This window comes from Argopecten irradians, chromosome 6 (assembly GCF_041381155.1).
Source record: "Argopecten irradians isolate NY chromosome 6, Ai_NY, whole genome shotgun sequence".
Taxonomy (NCBI): domain Eukaryota; kingdom Metazoa; phylum Mollusca; class Bivalvia; order Pectinida; family Pectinidae; genus Argopecten; species Argopecten irradians.
The window spans coordinates 18,033,065-18,044,641 of record NC_091139.1 but is presented as its reverse complement, the minus strand read 5'-3'; the positions used below and the strand labels follow the sequence as shown (position 1 = coordinate 18,044,641).

Below are 11,577 nucleotides of genomic sequence, written 5' to 3'. Positions count from 1 at the left end.
TTGCAAAAACAAATTGCGTAACAAACTCCATCACGATTTGCGTTAACTCTTTAGGTGTGATCAGTAAATACACTACTAGAGAAATCGATGTAGATTCTGAACTCCGGCGCTGTTGATTTGTTACGTATGTTATTGAATGATTTTCTAAGACATAGATAAGTGGGTAAACAATATACTTTTTACGAAAAAGAAGTAAGGCCTTGAGTAAAATAACACTCTTTTATTCAGACGAGAATTCCGCCTATATATAAATACTATGATCGATACAGTGCGTGTGTATATGTACATGTATATAAATTTTATCGGGCTGCAACGCTACTTTTTTAGCTATCTAATGTACAACAAAACATGCATGCAAAATCTTGAAAACACCAAAATAATATCTTGAGACATGCAAACGACATATCAAAGAACATATATGCCAAAATCGAAATTGCAAAGAATACTTGAGATAACGAATACAGTAACTCTAATTTGCTTTGCTGTTGTTCATTTACTTCGTTTTTGATTTTCACAAATGAGGGCTCAATTTTGATGTATGCCCTTTTTATTGACCCGAGATTTTTTTTTAGAATTTTACATAAGAGGCTACAGTCACAGTAAGATAAGACAACACGTAGAACCAAAAATCGTTTGTGTCCTAGTGACACTATAGCGTTTCCTTCCGATTTAAAAAAAAAAGTTGTAAAACCTTAATTTCCATATAAAACACGACATACTGTATAGTTGTTACTCTTTACATTTTATTCGCGGGTATTTAATTATACGGAAATGATATCTACCGTGATAGCGAAATTAAATTTCCCTCAAATAAAAGCAACTGTACAGTTATAAATCAAAATACACAAGGCATCTAAGCTATTAAATGTATATATATGCAACGAAAAGAGCCAAACAAATTAATGATAAGTCCTGAAATATGAATCATTCTTAGTTGCTTCGTGTTATCCCATCTAAACACCCATTAAACACTTAACATAGTTATATTTGCAAGGATTAAATAACTGGGTTTTAAAAATTAACATTTAATATGTCACTTGCACTCGAAATTATCTAACTAGAAACACCAAACTCGAACAACATATTTTACAGCTGCCCCTACGGCCCAAATCCCTATATATTAGTCTTCTAATAGAAATGGTATTAACTAATCTAAATCTCAATCATGTAGTTGAAACCTCTTTCCGTAAGCCATGTCGTTTCCATGTAAACTACGTAACGAATACATGTATGTAACTGCTGACGCTACAAAGACACTGTTATTGATGGGAATTGTCATCTTTACAAAACAAAATCAATATCTAAATATAAACTTGAAAATAAATCTATCATGGATAAAGAAACCACCAGCCAAATGATACATATACAAAAACAGTGTGTACGACGGAGATTCAAATGTGTGATTGACATTACACTACAAATATTTGTACTGCAATCACTAGAATGCTGTGCTTATTAATCTACTCAACAGCTCATAGTGATACACGATGAAACTTTGTTCACCGACTTACGTCAATCGTTAATGGAGCTTTACCTTGATGATAAATGATGCATCATCATTGTCATAAGAAAGAAACCTTTCCTTTGTAACACAACAAGGTTTAGTGCATTAATCATTAGTGTGTTAACAGTATAAAAGTGCTTCGTAAGTTTTTTCTAGCAACATAAAATAACCTTGATTTACCTTTCAAGCTATTAATGAATTTCCCATACTTAAGATGTCGATATATCATTTTCTGTATAACGTAGCCAGCCAGATGTTGACGGTACTAAAATAATCATAGATCGATATGTCAGTAATGTGTCGTAAAGAAGTTTATGTCGAGAACCACTTCTAGCTCTAGGATATGATTTTAAACGATACTGATCAACTAAGATGTTTATATAGCAAAGTGAACTGTATTGCAATACCAAAGAGTATCAGTATTCATAAACAGAGTATACCCATCCCTCCTCAACACAAGACACGAAATGACTACAGATCTTAAAATGGTTAAGATATAACGAAGTAAAACTTAACATTCCAAAATGTTATGTACAGTATCAGTGGTTGAACACATATCTATATTAAGTCAAGATTACAATAGCCCATTAAACAACAATCATGATCCATCGGTGTAATTTTTGCTATGTAGTATTTACAGAATTCGAACAACGACTGGACTTTGGAATGTTGCACGTTCATATTATTGTGCATATTTTACAAGGGTCATCCTTGAAATGGTTGTCCTTGACAGGATATACGAGCGGATCGTTAGCAATATTTTGTTGACAAAAAGTTATCATTTCCTGGATCGAGACGCTCATCGGCGTTCGCTGGCATTGCAGGTGGCGCTTCATCTGATTCACGTGACCTGTCGCTTTCTCGATTTGATCACTTCGGCTTAGAATTGGCATGACGACACTGATGACTTGGTACACAGGATGATAATGTGGTGCACAGATGTTGATGACGTGTCACATATATGATGATGGGCACGAAAATGTTTCACAAAGACACCTACATCCAATAAGCAATGCACTTTGCTACAATAAACGAGCAAAAATAAACACAACATAAACAAACCAAAAAAAAACTAAATGCAAGCAAACAACTAAACAAATTCCAAGAAATTCTACTCACAACATTTAACACATTAGGACAACACAAACTGATTAATTCTAAAATGTTAATTGATTGTTGGGCGTTTACGCCAATTTTGAAACCAGGAGAAACCATTTAACATAGTCTTTCATCGATGTTCGTTTTCAATTACGTCTTCTTGTAATTAATTAATCTACTTTTTAACTAAAGGGCGTTAATGAGTTAATTTTGTAAGCGACAGAAAATGAAGACAGACGTTTGAGAAGCAAGGTTTTCATTGAACACGCGGTTGCAGAATGACACTTTGAAATAAAAACATGCCTCTTCATGCTGTACCAAATTAGCGACATCAAATGCACAAGACTGTTAGTGACAGGATTCTCAATACACCAGATACAGGCTTATCTCATGCTTCTGTACACACATTTACGTCTTCCGTGAATATGGAAAGGGTGTTAAGGTTGCTCAAGATGTCTTCAAATGTACAGAGAAAGTCATGCGGGGCCATAGAGTTACACATGCTTTAATAGGGATACTCTATAGTTTAATTTACTTAGGCAAGACATTCCTCTCGGATATTCTATGCGTTTTGTTCATTAATTAGAAGGCTAATACAACCCTAATAAAAAGACACGAATTTCACGTCATAATTGCATCTCCTATGCTTGTATTGTGATTTTAATCTTGTACAGTATATATATAGCTTAAGGTTTGGTAGCTAGAATACTGCAGTCCCACAAACTCATTGCTACTGTTTTACGAATACATTTTTGGAGGGAGTACCGATTAATTTTCTGGAGTTCATTTTCAGTCACAGTTCATAGAATACTAACACCGAATGAACTGGTTTTGCTATTAGAAATTGTCGTGACTGCTTTCAAAATATCTGAGTTTTATATAATAGGCCTACCGTATTTAATCCTCCAATATATACATATAAAGGAGTTTCGAAATTCAGTTAGCAATGAGATAGCACAGACAAAATCAACATATCACATATACTAAATTAAACATCTGGTAATCAAGAAAGTCATGCGCATTTAATCAAGGTGAAACAGAACATTAATACATGCTGAAAATAACATATCTCTAACAGGGAATCAAACATGTCAAAACGACTGAATGGAAGGGAATATATTCATATAAAAAACTTACTTGTGTTGTTATTAATCGCTGATCTTACGCCGATACTACAGACCTGAAAATAAAGTATTAGGTTTTCATGACTGGTACAGTACAAGACGGACTATCGTTTACAAATACGGACTCAACCTTTTGTGAATCAATATACTGGCAGTGATTTCAACATGCACTGAAATATAAAGGTGGGTGTCGTGGTTGTTAGCATAACTGTCTAGGGAAGTAATGAAATATTTATATAATTAGATGTGTATGGTATTCCTTTTCTTATTCGACACAATTAAAAACGAAAGTCAACGCAAGTTTATTTTTTTTTTTAATTCTTCTTAATCGTCCAAGTATTTCGTTTCCACACAATAAATGATTATATGGAAAAAAAATCTTCATTTCTCTTGTTGATTAAATAATAGACCATACTTCTTTCGAATATCAGGTTTTGTTTTGGAAATACTTCTGAGGGTGCAGACGACAAGACACAAGGAAGTAGACATCCAATCCTACATATAGTCTGTTTCATATTTATGTCCACAAAACCGACTCATTTAATTCGCCTGCACGAGATTCTTTAAATGAAACAAGATCAAACAAAGCAGAAAAGAATTTCAAATCAATAAATGATACTCTTGAAAGAGAGCACTCTTAAGTATCGTTCAGCCGATTGGGTTTTACTATAATCTCCCTTCGTGTCCACTTGATACCTTGAATACACAGATAAATGTTGATCCTGGTGGCTGGTTGAAGTTCCTGCCAGAACTTTGCTAATGATGTGAACAACGAAACAAACACAGGTTGAGTCGCTGATCTCGGATCGACACGATTGGCCAAGGATTGGTCAGACATATAGAACACCCGATTACTAATTCGATTTCTGTCGAGTGATTTACCAATAAACCCTGTCAAACGACTCTGTGCTATTTGTTGCTTAATTTGGTTTAGGTTTGATCAAATATTGAAGCGCAATACAGAAAGCTTTTACTATAATGACTACTTGTCTTCTGTTATATTTCAGGATCCTGAGAAAAGGGAAGCAGTCATGTTAAAAATATTTTACCTAAGAAGCTTAGAGCTTCGTGTTTGGGTTATTAACAAGAAAAGAGAGAAGTTAACATATACCAATGTAGTGCTGGCCTGGGATAAGGAACTCCAGTAATGAGCCTCTAGATACAGGTTCTGTTGACCCGAGCTCGAGGTAATTTGGTTATCATGGGGGAGTTAAAAAAGGCATATTTGAAACCGTGAGATAAACCATTTTAAAATATTTTAAAATGTAGGTTTTACAATGAAAACTTGGCGGTGACTGGTTAGATATTAATACATATAATCAGGATTTGTCCTGGGCGATTACTAAACAGATATGGATTCTGATTAAATCAATATAAGCCAAAAATAGTTACTAACCGTACTCATACCCAAGAAATAAAACCATACATATATGACCCTTTTACTTTAAAATGAACGGAATATTATTCATATATTATTAAACTACTTCGAAATTAACTCCCGTCCTATAGGACTAACATTTAATATCAAAATGTAAGAGTTCAATTCCCTCCAACAGGGCAATGTGCGTCATCATTGTCAACTTATTCCTAGCGAACGTAAATCAGGCCAATGTTTCGCCAAACTTTACATATCCTGCCTTGATCACGTGGATATTCCACCAATTCAAAACTTTTCTTATTTTTCAAAGATCACCAAACTCTCCTTATTCTTCAGATATCACGTCAATTGCAGACATTTGCAGTGACCAAACTTATTCTTAATTAATCAGTCACGCCAATGCATCAGCCAAATACGCTACTTATTCATCGTAGTCAGATTAATGTGTCACCAGACATTACTTGCTCAATTTATTTGTCATAAAGCGCCACCCAAATTGCTTTGTCCTTTAAAATGTACAAGTCATAACTTATGATCACCCCGATACAAACGATACAGATTTTATCACGCGAGCATTGTGAAATACACAAACCTATATTAGTATCTATACTTTCTGCTTATGGGTACTTTTTCAGCATGTGACCTTTGATTATAAATTCGTACGTTTTTGAAATTCTAATCGGTATGTTCTGGATATTAAGCAATTGTCAAGTCGAAGTTGGAAAGGTCATATGCTCCCAAACATCGACAGTTCATGTTCCGAACTTCACCTACCCCAGCAATATGCGACCCCATTGTTTTATGCATTCATATAATCCATACTACGACATTGTATAATGTTAGGCTGTATAGACAAGCTTCTGATTCTACCAAAAATTCGACAGACATTTCTATCATCCCTTTATTTCTCACAACAGGATTCAAACTTGATCGGCATTTCTGATTCAAGATTATGGCGTCACTGTATTGCAGTCTTTTTTATTATACTATACCAAGACTTAGTCAAGCTCATAAATTAATTCATGGACTTTTTGTCGGGACATTGGGGGATGTGACCCAATGTCATGTGCATCATATAGTGTTTTTATTTGAAAAAAAAATGTTGGCCTTTTGATTTAATGACATTAAAACCTTTGCCTTGTCGGAATTGCAATCATGTTTGCTGTATGGTTCTGTTTATTATCACATCATTTACTTGGTGCAGAATTCGAAACTTTCTCCATGACACTTAGTTTTGTTGACATTTTTTTTAAAACATTAAATCTTTATTTTTTGTGTTTTGTAATTTATAGGTACAATTAGTTTCAATTATTCTACTAGAACACTGCCAAAACAAGTTTTGTCTTGCTTTATTCAGATACTTCTGGAATTAACGCATTGTTATGAGAATTTGTGCATCTCATCTAACTGCTGTTTTCCATTTGACTGCATTTATACAGGCATTTCCCAGCTATGTCCAGTGTGATTACTTGCTGAAAATCGATTTACTATGACCAATGTTATGACATTAGTTTTTAATTCATTTTATATTGTAAAAGTATGAACTTTTGCATAAAAATGGCCATCAAATTATAGTTACTTCTATAGGCTTGTCCCCAACTGAATCGCAGTAATATAGCTTAATATGGGGTGATTGAAATACAAAAATCTAGAAACAAAGAAAAGAACAATGGTCATAGTTTACATTATCCATAATTTAATACAAAAAATATCCAAACTCCAGCTTTACTTAACACAAAAATACTTTTGAAGCTTTATATACAATATTTACATTTCAAAATGAAATAATTTCTGTTATCCATCATGTGACCTAATTACACTAATAAATTACAATGGCATAGATAATTGAAGCTCCAAATATGAAACACTATTTGCATATATATAGCTACATTTCACAACCAATTCCATTGCACAAAACTCTCTTTACACAGGATGATAATGGATAAATCAGCACTTTTAAAAGCACACCAGATCTAGTGAGAATCTGCAATTAGGTTATATTTCCACATGTGGTCGTGTCCACTTCTGTACCCATACTAATAACTTTAACTTTAGAATAAGATCAAATTCACAAAATATAAAAAAAAATCAATCTTTTGTTATGTTATTCTTTTATTTAATGTAGATTTTGATTTTTTTTTTATAATATGTGAGATAGGGATGAATTGATAAGGTAATAATTAACATAGTGTTTTATGTGTGCTTGATCTAAATTTTTTGTTGATGAAAGATAAGACATCTAAAAGTAATTAATGTCAGTCGGACAGCAGTATTTGTGTATAACTTTATAATAGTAACATTCCAGTAATTAATCCAAATCACATGCGAGTAGCATTTTATATCTATGGAATCAAAAACCGACAATAATGATGTTAAGGCACATTATGAGACCATCCTAAAATTGCAGCAATTTAAAGTGTACTTAATTTAGGCTAAAATGCAAACTGAATACATTTGTCTAAACAAGCCCCTTTATTCCACCTGTACATTCAGCAGGCTCAAATTTTATATCAGCACAGCTCATATTTCAACACAAAAAAGGATTTAATTCAATTCACATTTGAACTATTACCATACGTATACACATCCAAATGTTTCTGTTCTTGAAATCATGCAATCCAACGATATTGAATCAAGATCAGCTACATTATGTATTTATAAAACTCTGAATCATTGATGCATATAATTGGAATATACTACATGAAAGATAACATAATTATAGAAAGCCATATAGTGTTTTCAGAGACATCTAGGTGTATAATAGGAATTCAGGTGAGTGTCAAGAAAAAAAAAGAGTTCATACATAACGTTTTTTTTTTGTTTTTGTTTCATATACCAGGTTAACAAATAGGAAATGTCATCAGAAGACATTTGGTGGCAATCCCAAGCCAATCTAAAGCAAGATGGCATGCAACAATATGCAACTAAAAACCTGGTACAAATTTCTACCACCGATTTCTACATTCTGGTTTATATACAGACAAATATATCTCCTTTTTTATCTATTGCAAGATAACGTCTAGAGTTAAACATGTGTCATAATGTAGACAGATAATACTTAATAATTTTAACAGCTCTAGTTTTTGTTAAAATAGGTAGGCCAATAAACACATCTATGCAACCAGGAAGTATGATCACTAACTATGGACCAGAACATAGATCAAGTGTTAATTGCTGTTATCCACAAAATAAAATATTTGATATTTTCCCCATTCTGTTATCAGCGATTTGTTTATGAACCAAAATGACCTGTTTTACACCCACCATTTTTGAATCAAATAAAATCTGAAGACTATATTTTAGAATTTGAAATAAATCTTAATACAGTTGAATTGCTTTAGTGATTCCTATTTCCACATGATCACCCTAAAAGCCCTGCTTAACTCATTCATCCCTGAAGAAACATTTAGGCTATTCCAAATCAAAGACTAGACCAGTCCATTATGAAATTTCAGGGGTGAATGAGTTCCAAGAAGTTTAATTTGTTTGCTGTTAGATAGTTATTTAGTGTCATATCACCTAATCAATGTTGCTTCACAAGCGACAAGATCCATGCAAAAATATTTAACGACGGCCTTATAGTCAATGTTACAATATACTGCAGGATTTCTTCTCCTTGAAGGGGTTCTCTTTCACTGGGTATACTAAGGGATCCCCTGTGATATTTTGCTGGCAGAATGTAATGAGTTCATTCATGGTCCGGCTGGCACGCACCCTGTCGAGCTTAAGGTGGTGCTTCAACTGTTCCACCTGACCTTGGAGCTTGACGATTTGGTCATTCTTGTTTGGGATCACCATGGCGAACAGATGCTAAGTGAGGATTCAGTCAGTGTGTATACTACGAGCACACCCAGCCACACAACACCATGCACTGATCAGCTAAGGTAAACAAAACGAAACGAAAAAATGAAAATAAAATAAAAAGCTAAATAGAGAATAGACACCATGAGACGGACATGCAGGAGTTCTACTACAACATTCAACACAACATCAAAACAGAAGGCATACTAAAATATAAAATGCGTGAAATCATTCAGTAGAATAGGAAAATTCATTCCAGGAAGAAAAGTGTCAGGCCAAACCAAATAAATTTGTTTCTAGCCAATTACTGACCTTAATTAGAAAGAATGTGTATAATCTTAGCGTGTTAATTAATATTAACCAATCCTATTGACTTGTTATTTATATAAATACCAGTTTATGCCAACAAAATTTAATGAAATGAAAAATGAATCTTTGGATTGGTTGGATGGAATTATAGGATTTCTCAAACCATCAAAAATAATTGGAACACACGTGCACCAAAATATAATTTTTTCTTTGTTTCACCTACATTGCATAATTTGCAAATAGTTCACATATGATTGAAACTATTCAATTTAACATGTGAATTGATTTCATAAACATGACACAAGAGTTATCAAAAGCTGAACCTGAATCTTGTGTAGTCCGTCTATAGACTTTAATTACTATATACATACCCATGAAATATTCATAACAAATACACTGACTTGTACATCTCCATAAGAGCATTTATTTCTAGAGGTAAATAATTGCAATAAATAAAAATCTAGTCTAGAAATAAATAGAAATATCTAGAATAACAAGGCCCCACCTCCATATAAAAGCAGAGTGGGACGCAGTGTAACTATATAGTAACTATATATGGTATATTGAATGTAAATTCACATAGCAAAATAAAGGACTTCCAATTCAAGCTATTTAAATCAAAGTGAAAACAAAATTTAAAGTGCTTTATAATTAATTTACTTGACATAATGTAACTAAGTTGTGTCTAATAATCATTTAAATGTGAATTGTATATATGTGACAACTAGTGTAAATTATCTAGAAAATGTACAATTATTAACACCCGTCATTGAGTCAAATTTTAGTCATTGTTGAAATAAAAAAAATGTTTTAGTTCAAAACAAATGAACTTAGTTAAGAATTGTGTTGAGTCCAATCAATTTTGTTAATTTGAACTGCCGATGAATATTCATTAATTCTTATCCAGGTTAAGTGTTGTTAAATGCAAGACAATTGAAGAGAGGGAGCTACTGTTACCAGCCCCATGGTTCAAATTATTATATACAATCAAATACAGTTAGACTTAGGCTATAGATCGAAACATGCATCATGCAAAGATGTAATATATAGTTACCTCTACATGACACAGACTGTGACAATGTCTTTCATAACTGCTTGTTGCAGTTGAACAGGTCAGAATATCATATAGTTCACCTTTACAGGTAGCTGTGATTTGACAGATTATGTGCTACCCTTGTTATCTCACAGGTAGCTGTGATTTGACAGATTATGTGATACCCTCTATCTCACAGGTAGCTGTGATTTGACAGATTATGTGTACCCTTGTTATCTCATACACAGGTAGCTGTGATTTGACAGATTATGTGCTACCCTTGTTATCTCACAGGTAGCTGTGATTTGACAGATTATGTGATACCCTTGTTATCTCACAGGTAGCTGTGATTTGACAGATTATGTGATACCCGCTAGTTATCTCACAGGTAGCTGTGATTTGACAGATTATGTGATACCCGTGTAGTTATCTCACAGGTAGCTGTGATTTGACAGATTATGTGATACCAGCTAGTTATCTCACAGGTAGCTGTGATTTGACAGATTATGTGATACCCTTGTTATCTCACAGGTAGCTGTGATTTGACAGATTATGTGATACCCGCTTGTTATCTCACAGGTAGCTGTGATTTGACAGATTTATACCCTTGTTATCTCACAGGTAGCTGTGATTTGACAGATTATGTGATACCCTTGTTATCTCACAGGTAGCTGTGATTTGACAGATTATGTGATACCCTTGTTATCTCACAGGTAGCTGTGATTTGACAGATTATAATGTGATACCCGCTAGTTATCTCACAGGTAGCTGTGATTTGACAGATTATGTGATACCCGCTAGTTATCTCACAGGTAGCTGTGATTTGACAGATTATGTGATACCCTTAGCTATCTCACAGGTAGCTGTGATTTGACAGATTATGTGATACCCTAGTTATCTCACAGGTAGCTGTGATTTGACAGATCATGTGATACCCGCTAGTTATCTCACAGGTAGCTGTGATTTGACAGATTATGTGATACCCGCTAGTTTTCTCACAGGTAGCTGTGATTTGACAGATTATGTGCTACCCTAGTTATCTCACAGGTAGCTGTGATTTGACAGATTGTGCTATTTATCTCAAGTTGATACCCGCTAGTTATCTCACAGGTAGCTGTGATTTGACAGATTATGTGCTACCCGCTAGTTTATCTCACAGGTAGCTGTGATTTGACAGATTATGTGCTACCCCTTAGTTATCTCACAGGTAGCTGTGATTTGACAGATTAATGTGCTACCCTAGTTATCTCACAGGTAGCTGTGATTTTGACAGATTATGTGATACCCTAGTTTATCTCACAGGTAGCTGTGATTTGACAGATTATGTGAT

The 11,577-nt window shown here is 33.9% G+C and overlaps 1 long non-coding RNA gene across 1 annotated transcript; it reads right to left on the bottom strand.

The window, feature by feature from the left end:
* Window positions 1–205: 205 nt before the first annotated feature.
* On the bottom strand, window positions 206–8,696 carry LOC138325218 (uncharacterized). The gene is made up of 2 exons (XR_011208747.1): window positions 3,740–8,696; window positions 206–2,526 (listed from the first exon to the last, which is right to left on the bottom strand). It is a non-coding gene; the product is annotated as an uncharacterized lncRNA (long non-coding RNA).
* Window positions 8,697–11,577: the final 2,881 nt, after the last annotated feature.